This window comes from Aethalodelphis obliquidens, unplaced genomic scaffold, assembly GCF_003676395.1.
Source record: "Aethalodelphis obliquidens isolate GAN/ISIS:26980383/991018 unplaced genomic scaffold, ASM367639v1 scaffold19, whole genome shotgun sequence".
Classification (NCBI taxonomy): Eukaryota; Metazoa; Chordata; class Mammalia; order Artiodactyla; family Delphinidae; genus Aethalodelphis; species Aethalodelphis obliquidens.
The window spans coordinates 3705897-3715152 of NW_020837963.1; the positions used below are offsets into that span (position 1 = coordinate 3705897).

The 9256-nt window shown below is 42.8% G+C and overlaps 1 protein-coding gene and 1 long non-coding RNA gene across 6 annotated transcripts in view; one reads left to right on the forward strand and one right to left on the reverse strand.

Moving 5' to 3' along the window:
* Positions 1-5393, reverse strand: part of HDHD2 (haloacid dehalogenase like hydrolase domain containing 2) — a 38615-nt gene extending 33222 nt beyond the window's left edge. For 2 of the 5 annotated variants that reach the window (XR_003435223.1, XM_027118442.1), the window contains exon 1: positions 5280-5393. The gene's annotated coding sequence lies outside the window, so the exon portion shown is untranslated. Of the gene's footprint in view, positions 1-1819; positions 1840-4259; positions 4416-5222 lie in introns of those variants that run through there. The other 3 variants (XM_027118443.1, XM_027118446.1, XM_027118445.1) reach the window with 3 other exon arrangements.
* A 15-nt stretch (positions 5394-5408) lies between these two features.
* Positions 5409-6405, forward strand: LOC113626731 (uncharacterized). The gene is made up of 2 exons (XR_003435224.1): positions 5409-5542; positions 6037-6405. It is a non-coding gene; the product is annotated as an uncharacterized LOC113626731 (long non-coding RNA).
* Positions 6406-9256: the final 2851 nt, after the last annotated feature.

Below are 9256 nucleotides of genomic sequence, written 5' to 3' on the forward strand. Positions count from 1 at the left end.
TAAAAACAAACAAATTGGACCTAATGAAACTTAAAAGCTTCTGCACAGCAAAGGAAACCATACACAAGACGAAAAGACAACCCTCAGAATGGGAGAATATTTTTGCAAATGAAGCAACTGACAAAGGATTAATCTCCAAAATATATGAGCAGCTCATGCAGCTCAATATCAAAAAAACAAACAACTCAATCCAAAAATGGGCAGAAGACCTAAATAGACATTTCTCCAAAGAAGATATACAGATTGCCAACAAACACATGAAAGATTGCTCAACATCATTAATCATTAGAGAAATGCAAATCAAAACTACAATGAGGTATCACCTCACACCGGTCAGAATGGCCATCATCAAAAAATCTACAAACAATAAATGCTGGAGAGGGTGTGGAGAAAAGGGAATCCTCTTGCACTGCTGGTGGGAATGTAAATTGATACAGCCACTATGGAGAACAGTATGGAGGTTCCTTAAAAAACTAAAAATAGAACTGCCATATGACCCAGCAATCCCACTACTGGGCATATACCCTGAGAAAACCATAATTCAAAAAGAGTCACGTACCACAATATTCATTGCAGCTCTATTTACAATAGCCAGGAAGCAGCCTAAGTGTCCATCAACAGATGAATAGATAAAGAAGATGTGGCACATATATACAATGGAATATTACTCAGCCATAAACAGAAACGAAATTGAGTTATTTGTAGTGAGGTGGATGGACCTAGAGTCTGTCATAGAGAGTGAAGTAAGCCAGAAAGAGAAAAATAAATACCATATGCTAACACATATATATGGAATCTAAAAAAGAAAAAATGGTTCTGGGGCTTCCCTGGTGGCGCACTGGTTAAGAATCCACCTGCTACTGCAGGGGACATGGGTTCAAGCCCTGGTCCGGGAAGATCCCACATGCCGTGGAGGAACTAAGCCCGTGCACCACAACTACTGAGCCCGCGCACCTAGAGCCTGTGCTCTGCAATGAGAAGCCACCGCAATAAGAAGCCCGAGCACCGCAATGAAGAGTAGCCCCCGCTCACCACAACTAGAGAAAGCCCCCATGCAGCAACGAAGACCCAATGCAGCCAAAAATAAATAAATAAAAATTAAAAAAAAAAAAAGGTTCTGAAGAACCTAGGGACAGGACAGGAATAAAGACACAGACGTAGAGAATGGACTTGAGGATACGGGGAAGGGGAAGCTGGGATGAAGTGAGAGAGTGGCATGGACATATATACACTACAAAATATAAAATAGATAGCTAGTGGGAAGCAGCCGCATAGCACAGGGAGATCAGGGCTCTGTTTTGTGACAACCTAGAGGGGTGGGATAGGGAGGGTGGGAAGGAGACGCAAGAGGGAGGGGATGTGGGGATATATGTATACGTATAGCTGATTCACTTTGTTATACAGCAGAAACTAATACAACATTATAAAGCAATTATACTCCAATAAAGATGTTAAAAAAAAAAAAGGCAACTCCCTTATACTGCTAGTGAGACAATAAAACAGTACAATCATTTTGGAAACTGGTTTGGAATCACTAGGCTCTATAACCCAGCAGTTCCACTCCCAGGTATTATATCCTTGAGAGAGTCTTTCATACTCTACCATTAAATACAAACGAAAATGTCCAAAGCAGCACTGTTTGTAAAAGCCAGAACTGGAAACAATACAAATGTCTATCAGCAGAAGAATGGACAAGTAAATTGTGGTATACTCATACACAACATGTGAAAGGCAGTGGAAATGAATGATCTACAGTTACATCATCCTAGGTAATGTTCTTCTACAGAGTGAAAGAATCAAGTCACAAAAGACTACATACCATATGGTTCCATATTATAGCACACATAGGTGATAAAACTGGAAAGAGAAGAAAGGGAATGATTAACACAGGAGTGAGGATAGTGATTCCTCCAGGCGATGGGGAGGAGATACAAGCCAGGAGGAGCACAAGGATGCCTCTAAGGTCTTCTTGACCTAGACAGTAGGTGCACAGGCGTTTTTTATTATAATTATTTAAAACTTACATATGTTTTGCATACTCTTGTGTGGATTACATATTTCACAATAAAAATTAGTCTTGTTATGTTTTAGTCAGTCATTTCTCATATATTTAATTTTATAAAAAACTAAATTAGTCCAATCATTATGCATCAGTATAACCCTCATCAAGTATTTTGATTTTAAAATAAATCCCTGGTTCTGTTTGCCTTTTATAATGAATCTGCCGGGGGATGGGGGTAGAGTGCAGAGGCAAAAAAAAAAAAAAAAAAAAAAAGATATTAAGAGCTCTGGTTAATCAAGATTCCACTGCAAAATCTTTTCTTTTATAACAGTCCTCATATGTTATTCGATTTCTGATCTTTACTATGACCTTGAAATGGAGGATTACATCAACAATAGCATCAACTATTACCTGCCTGAGAGGGGAAACAGTTTGTTACTCAAAAGACTAGACGGTTGCTAGCGACTCTATTTGGATGTGTGACAAAGGATTCTTTAATTTAAAATACATTGCACCACAAAAGGTAAGGCTATGCAAAATGTAGACAAAGCATTCTCTTTTTACATACAGAAAGCCCTAAAATTTCTTCTCTCAAAACCCAAGTTTTATGAGAGGCACCTAATATTCAATAAAAAAATGTTAAAAAAAAAAAAAAAAAAAAATGTGAACTCCGTTCGGAATTCCCTAGCGGTCCAGTTGTTGGGACTCGGTGCTTTCACTGCTGGGGCCTGGGTTCGATCCCTGGTCCGGGAACTAAGATCCCGAAAGCCGTGCGGCCCCGCCAGAAAAAAGTTAACTCCAAAGGTGATTAAAGAATGAAATATGAACAAGGCTAGAAAAACAACAAAAGAATTGTACTGTTCAAAAAAAGAAAAAACTGTCCAACCAGAACCACTAAATGGTCATAAAAATATTGATAATTCTAATCTTTATTGAAGGGTCCACATAGACTTAATGTTACCAAAGCGCTTTCATCAGTTCCATAGAACACACCTTTTAAACTCTAAAATGCTCTTATAGAGCTTATCTGAGAGTGATTGAGGCCTATAAGAACATAACTGAGGTGTACCACTCAAACCTCAAAATATACTTCTTCAGTTAGCCCCACTACAGGCCTCTACCACTTCTGCCATGATCTCTTTTCTTGTCTAAATCTTTACAATACTTGTTACCGGAACTACAAGTCAGTACTTGATAAACTGTAATTGTAAACTATTAGTATCACCCCAGAAAACTGAAAAGGCTTCAAAGCTGGTCCATGTTTGTTTATATTGAGTCCACGTCCCACCATCTCGCATGGCTTGAACAAGCTATGTGGGATATACTTTAGAAAGTCATAAACAATTGATATTGGTACATATTCAATGCAAAGAAGAAAAGTAAATTCTCTCTCCTCCCAAAAGGAACTCTTGAAGATACTTCAGAGGACATCTCCCCTTGAATATTCCAGGGGCATCTCAATCCAAGTCCTTGTTACCCTCTAAGCTGCTCTTCATCCTGCAATCCTTATTGAGCGAATGGCAGCACCATCAATGTAGATGTACCCACCACTCTCCCAAGCCTTCTTCCCAACCAGTCAAGGGCCAAATCAAATCATGTCAGTGCTACCTCCTGTACAGTCCTGAATCCACTCACTTCTCTTCACTGTTACTAAAACTATCTTAGTTTTGAAATCATCATCTCTCATCTAGCCTATTTCAACAACTTCCTAAATGTCCTCTCTGCTTCGACTCTTCTCCCTATTTCTAGCTCCAAATCCATTTTTTGAAATGCAACAGTGCAGTGGTTAAGTACAAGAACTAAGGAGTTGTACATGCCTGGATTTGTACTCACTAGCTGTGTGCACGTGGGCAATTTTCTTAACATCTCAGCCTGAGTTTCTTCATTTCTAAAGTAGAAAGAATAACACCTCTAATGGTTGATTGGAAGATTAAAGGAAGTAATACATATATTGTGAACAGTGTTCCACAAATAGAAAGGCTGGGTTATAGGTCATATATGCGTATTGGGGGTGGGTGTGTGTGTGCTGGCAGGGGGGACATGATGGATGTGTCTAGGGCTACAAAAATCACAGGATAAATATGATACAGTTCTAAAGCATTAGTATAATCTGAGAATATGGGAAAACATTTTATACCAAAATAAGGTATACTGTCATTAAGAACGTACATAAATATTTAAAACAGATTTCAATATAAATTTTCTCCTGGGAGGCTGGGGCTCTTCTCAATATGTCTCTGGACATATTTATACTCACCCCCTGGAGAGTACAAATTCTTTTTTCTTCCCCATATGCTTCCAGTGAAAAAGTCGGGAACCACACTGCATGCACTCACTCAACAAATGTTATTATGCAGTCACTCCCCACTGCGCCCAGGATAAAATATGAACAATGTACACTGGTGTCCAGAGCCCTGGTTTACCTCTCCAACTCGTTTGTGTCTACTCCTGCACCAAAGTTCAATGGCACTGCAGTCGCCCACCAGTCCTGTACGTTACCTCCCTCATCGCTGGACTTTTGTCCGAAACCTTTTTGCTCCCTGAATTCTACCACCCCTGTCGCTTACATCCTCCCTTCCCTGACCAATTCCTTCAGTCCCTGGGTCTCAGACAAATATCACTTCCTGTTTTTCCTGAGTCCCAACTCCTTTTCTCCCAAGGCTGGGCCAGGACCCCCCAGCGTGCTCCATTAGTACACTCCTCACTCTGTTCCATCCGTGGAGCCCTGTGAGTCAAAGGGCTGTTGCCTTTCCCCCTGTACTACTACTGATCGCTCAATAAAGAGTTTTTAATTAGCTAAACTCATGAATCCCGGCCTCCATAACTGGAAGGATTCCACGAACAAGGCTCTTTCAGCACTAACTCAACTGCAATCCCCTCCTTCTCCCGGGTGGGAAAGGGCCTCAAGACTGGTCACGCACCCTCCCCCATCGCAAGTTCCAGCACCTGGCAAACGCCAGACTGACCCGAAGGGACGCCGGCTTCGAAATACAGCTCAGGGGCACGTTAGGGGGAAGGACTAACACCCCACAGCCACCATCCGCCCCGCGCACGCGAGACCTGGCGGAAGTGCGGCTCGCCCCGCGCCGCGCACGCGTGGTGGCGCCGCGCCGAAGGCCGCGAGGGGTGGGCAATCCTCACAGAGCGAGCGCCCGGTTGGTCCGGGCCCCAGGAGGGTGGTGGCCTAGAAACCCAACCGGTGTGTCCCCAGCCAACTCACAAAGTAATGTAGCCTCCAGACAGGCGGGCGCTCGCCTGTCCCAGTGCGGCTCCTCACCGGGCTCCGCACGCCGTCCTCGGCAAAGGCAAACGCCCTGCTAGCAAAGAAGCCAGCAGAGAAGCTCCGCTGCGCAGTATCCTGGGCGGGGAAAAAGGCGCCGGGGCGGCTGCCTGAGGACGCCGGAAACTGGCCCAAGGGCCGTGCCGGAAGTCCCGCCTCTCCGCACATGTCTCCGCCCCATCCGTCCAGGGCTACTTTCCGGTTTCGAAGACCAACTACGGGGTCTAGTACTGCTGCTTCCTCACCGTGTTAACAGAACGGTAAGTTATTATTGAGACCTGCTCCCTCAAGGGCGGGGCCTACTGGGCCTGGTTGCAGCAGGAAAAACAAAAACTTTTGCCTTTGCTCAGTACCAGTTTCTCATTCCACTGCAGTGTTGTCAGACCAAGTATTATTACTTTTCTTTGCCGCCACCCTTGCGCACTCCACCACTTCTGTTTTCCAGTCCTCACAACAGGGCAAAAAGAGGTATTGGGGCAAGGAACGGTGACTTTATTTGGAAAGCCAGCAGACTGAGAAGGTGGCAGACTGGTGTCCCAAAGACCCGTCTGAGTTGTAATTCAAGGCTTATTTTACACTGAAAGGAGGGTGGTGTGGCTGGTTGTTGCAGACTTCTTGGTGCCAGCCAGACCCCAGAGGGGATGTGATAATCCTTTGTTCTTTTAGCTGTCCACTTAAGTCAGGTCACCATGTTCCTGTCAACCTTCAAGAAGACAGATGTTATCCTCTGTTCTGCAACTTTTTATCTTTACAGGAATGAAAAGTATGACACCTTTAAAGCAGCGGTCTCCAACCTTTTTGGCACCAGGGACCCAGTTTCGTGGAAGACAGTTTTTCCACCGACAGGGTGGCGGGGGACTGGTTCAGGCGGTAGTGCACGCGATGGGGAGAGGCACATGAAGCTTCGCTCGTTCGCCCACCGCTCACCTCCTGCTGTGCAGCCCGCTCCCTGACAGGCCAAGGACCAGGACCCCTGCTTTAAAGGATGAGCCTGGGAGGCAGAGCCTTGAGAATGGGCTGTATTTCAGGCTGTGGGCAACATTCCTTTACAAAGGTGCAGAGTCACCATAACTAAGAACAGACAACAGAGCACACAGATTAAAGATTAAAGGAACAGATCCAATATGGAGTCAGGTTTGTTCTCCCTTACACGTCTCACCCATTCTCGAGGGCTATCTCAGAAGTCATCTCCTTGATACTTCCCTTGAAACACCCAATCTCTGAAGTCATTTCCTGCTTTCCTACTTGAACAGCATCTGGCACTTATTGCTGTCTTTTATTAACCACTACCACTGGCAGCAGTGTCCCTCTTTTCTTGCATCAGCTATTCCAAAACTTTACGCTGTCAGGTTTCCTACCTTGACAGACAGCTACCACAGGTCTTGCCTGTTATCCCTAGGGGAGCAATATCTTGGGATACATAGAACCACCTCCCTCACTGCTCCCTTCCCACACCCATGTTGGGAGTCTCCACTTGTCTCCCTTTGATCCAAATAAATTAAACCCCTTGAGTGCAGAGACGGTCATCCTATGCACTCTATATGAAAATGACGAAATGAAAAGCTTTCAGGAGCAGTCTGACATAATAGAATACAGGCTCTAGTTTACACCTATGGAACCCCTTGACAAAACTGCTGATCTGCCCTTGACTGGGGACTCATTTACCAACATCCCCTCTGCCCGCTGCTGCAGTCAGCCATGTTGTAAGCTATAACACTTCCTGTTCCCTGGACTAGGGACCCTTTGCTTTTCCTCCTCACTGGGTCTGGAGGTTGTTTTCGTCTTATATTTACTAAGTCTAAGTTTTCTGTTTGAGGGCCTACTTGGTTGAAGGAAACGGAAACTGATCCTAGTTTCCCCTTCAGAATTAGGAGCTGTTTTTGACCAGATTAAAACACCACCGAAGGTGGGTAATATTAAGACATGCATTTTTCTAAATGTTTACTCTGGCTGCAATATGGAGAACAGATGGGAGAGGTGCGAAAATGTGTGTGAGACCAGATAAGAATCTATTGCAGGGCCACAGAGAGATGCTTAAACTAAAAAGTGTGGAAACAAAGCAAACAAAACAAATTTAAGAAATCTTTAGGAGGTAAGAGAAATTGGTGGTAAATTAGATTCAGGGTAAGGGAGAGGAAGGCATCAAGATAATTATTAGGTTCCAGGTTTGGGCAGTTGGGTAGTATGGTGTCATTCACTGTGATGTGGAATGATGGAACATGACTAATGGCTTCCTCCTTACCAAAAGACTCAAATGGCTTTGCCTGCCAAAGGGCAAAATGAGTAAAGATGGGATGGGACCTCAGAAGGAGAACTTGAGAAAGAAAAAGATGGGTTAAAGAACCCAGAGGATAAATAAATAAATAAGTAAATAAATAAATAAAAGAACCCAGAGGAGGAGGGGAGGTGTACAGAAAACAGTATCAGAACTAAAACAAAAAGAGTAGAATTCCATAACTTACCTTGATCATTAGTATCGGTGGACACTGCCCACTGTGTGTCCCAGGTCCTTGCACAGATGTTTTCACTATATCTGACATCTAATGACCAATCAGGGGCCAAGGAAAATTTTAGCAAAAAAGATTTCCATTTTGGTTGGTATCAAAATTTTATTATTGGTAATAACTTTGAAGCTGTCAGTAAGAAAGTAATTTATTTCACCAAAAACATTTTACTTCAGAAGAACATCTCTTTGATCTAGGATCAAAGGTCAGTGACCTGGAAATTATATATATATATATATATATATATATATATATATATGTATAATCTGGAGCAGACTTCTCTTCTAAAACAGTTATTGACTAATTTTACAGAGGAAGGAACCAAAAACAACTGAGGTCTTAAGAAGTTTATTTAAGTCATATGATAAAAGGTTCTGGCTAGCATACTAGCAATATCCTGCCTCCTATTTTACTCAGATGTATTGCTTTGTCTCAGGTCATTTCATGAGTACACACACATATACACACAAGTGATTGCAAATATCTATAGAGCACAGATCACCGTGCCTACTCTACCTAAAGCAAGGATTTTTTTAAAAAAGATACTTCATAACCATGTTTTTGAAAGCTTAGGGTTTCGTGGAAGTGCCTTAGGAAGCTTGTTAAGAGTGAGGTGGAGGCTGAACAGTGGGCCTATGGGTCCCATTCCCGCTTCAACTGATATATCGACCTGCTCCCATCTATTTTAGATATCGGATGATTACACTTCTATGTTACTATTCTTTTGAAAATCCAGTTCTGTTAACAATCAAAGTTTGAAAACCACTGTACTTGATTAAGGACTAGGGTATGAATTTGAGTTTGTACACACTACAGCCAAGAGCCTTCACCACAGGTCATAGGCATACAGACACAGGGTCAGAATACACAGGACCATTAACACCACAGATATTTGGAGTCCAGAATAATCACAAATTGTTAATCCTGATAATGGCTAAGGGGAAAGATGTTGGCAGGCAGGCAGGCACTTAAGTTACTATCTACTAAAACAAGATGCTATCGTTACTGAATTGCAACTTCTCTGGATAAACCAGGGTTAACCTGTGAAAGCTTACAGACCTGTCTTCAGGCACAGTAAAGCTAGAACTGTGTAAGAGTCCTTTAGAGATGAAATATTTTGATGTCCATGCTGCACTTTCCTCAGAACCACTTTGCTACAGAAAACTGATCCTGCCCTAATATGACTGCTCTCAATTGGAGTGTGGACTTGGACAGTATTCCGACAATTAATGAATATAAAGGTGTGTTGTAATGTCTTAATGAAAATGGTATCAGGCCAAGGTCTCTCTTTTCTTTCTTTTTAAAATTCTATATGGCTCACTGCCTGTGGAGAAACAGGAGTGCCCTCAACTAACTGCTACTTTTCAATCTGTTCAGCAGCTTAAACTTGAACTTGTGCATCAGATCCTTCTAAGGCCAAAAGAACATTGCCTTTAAGTGCCAAATACATTAGTTACTCCCATGAGCCAA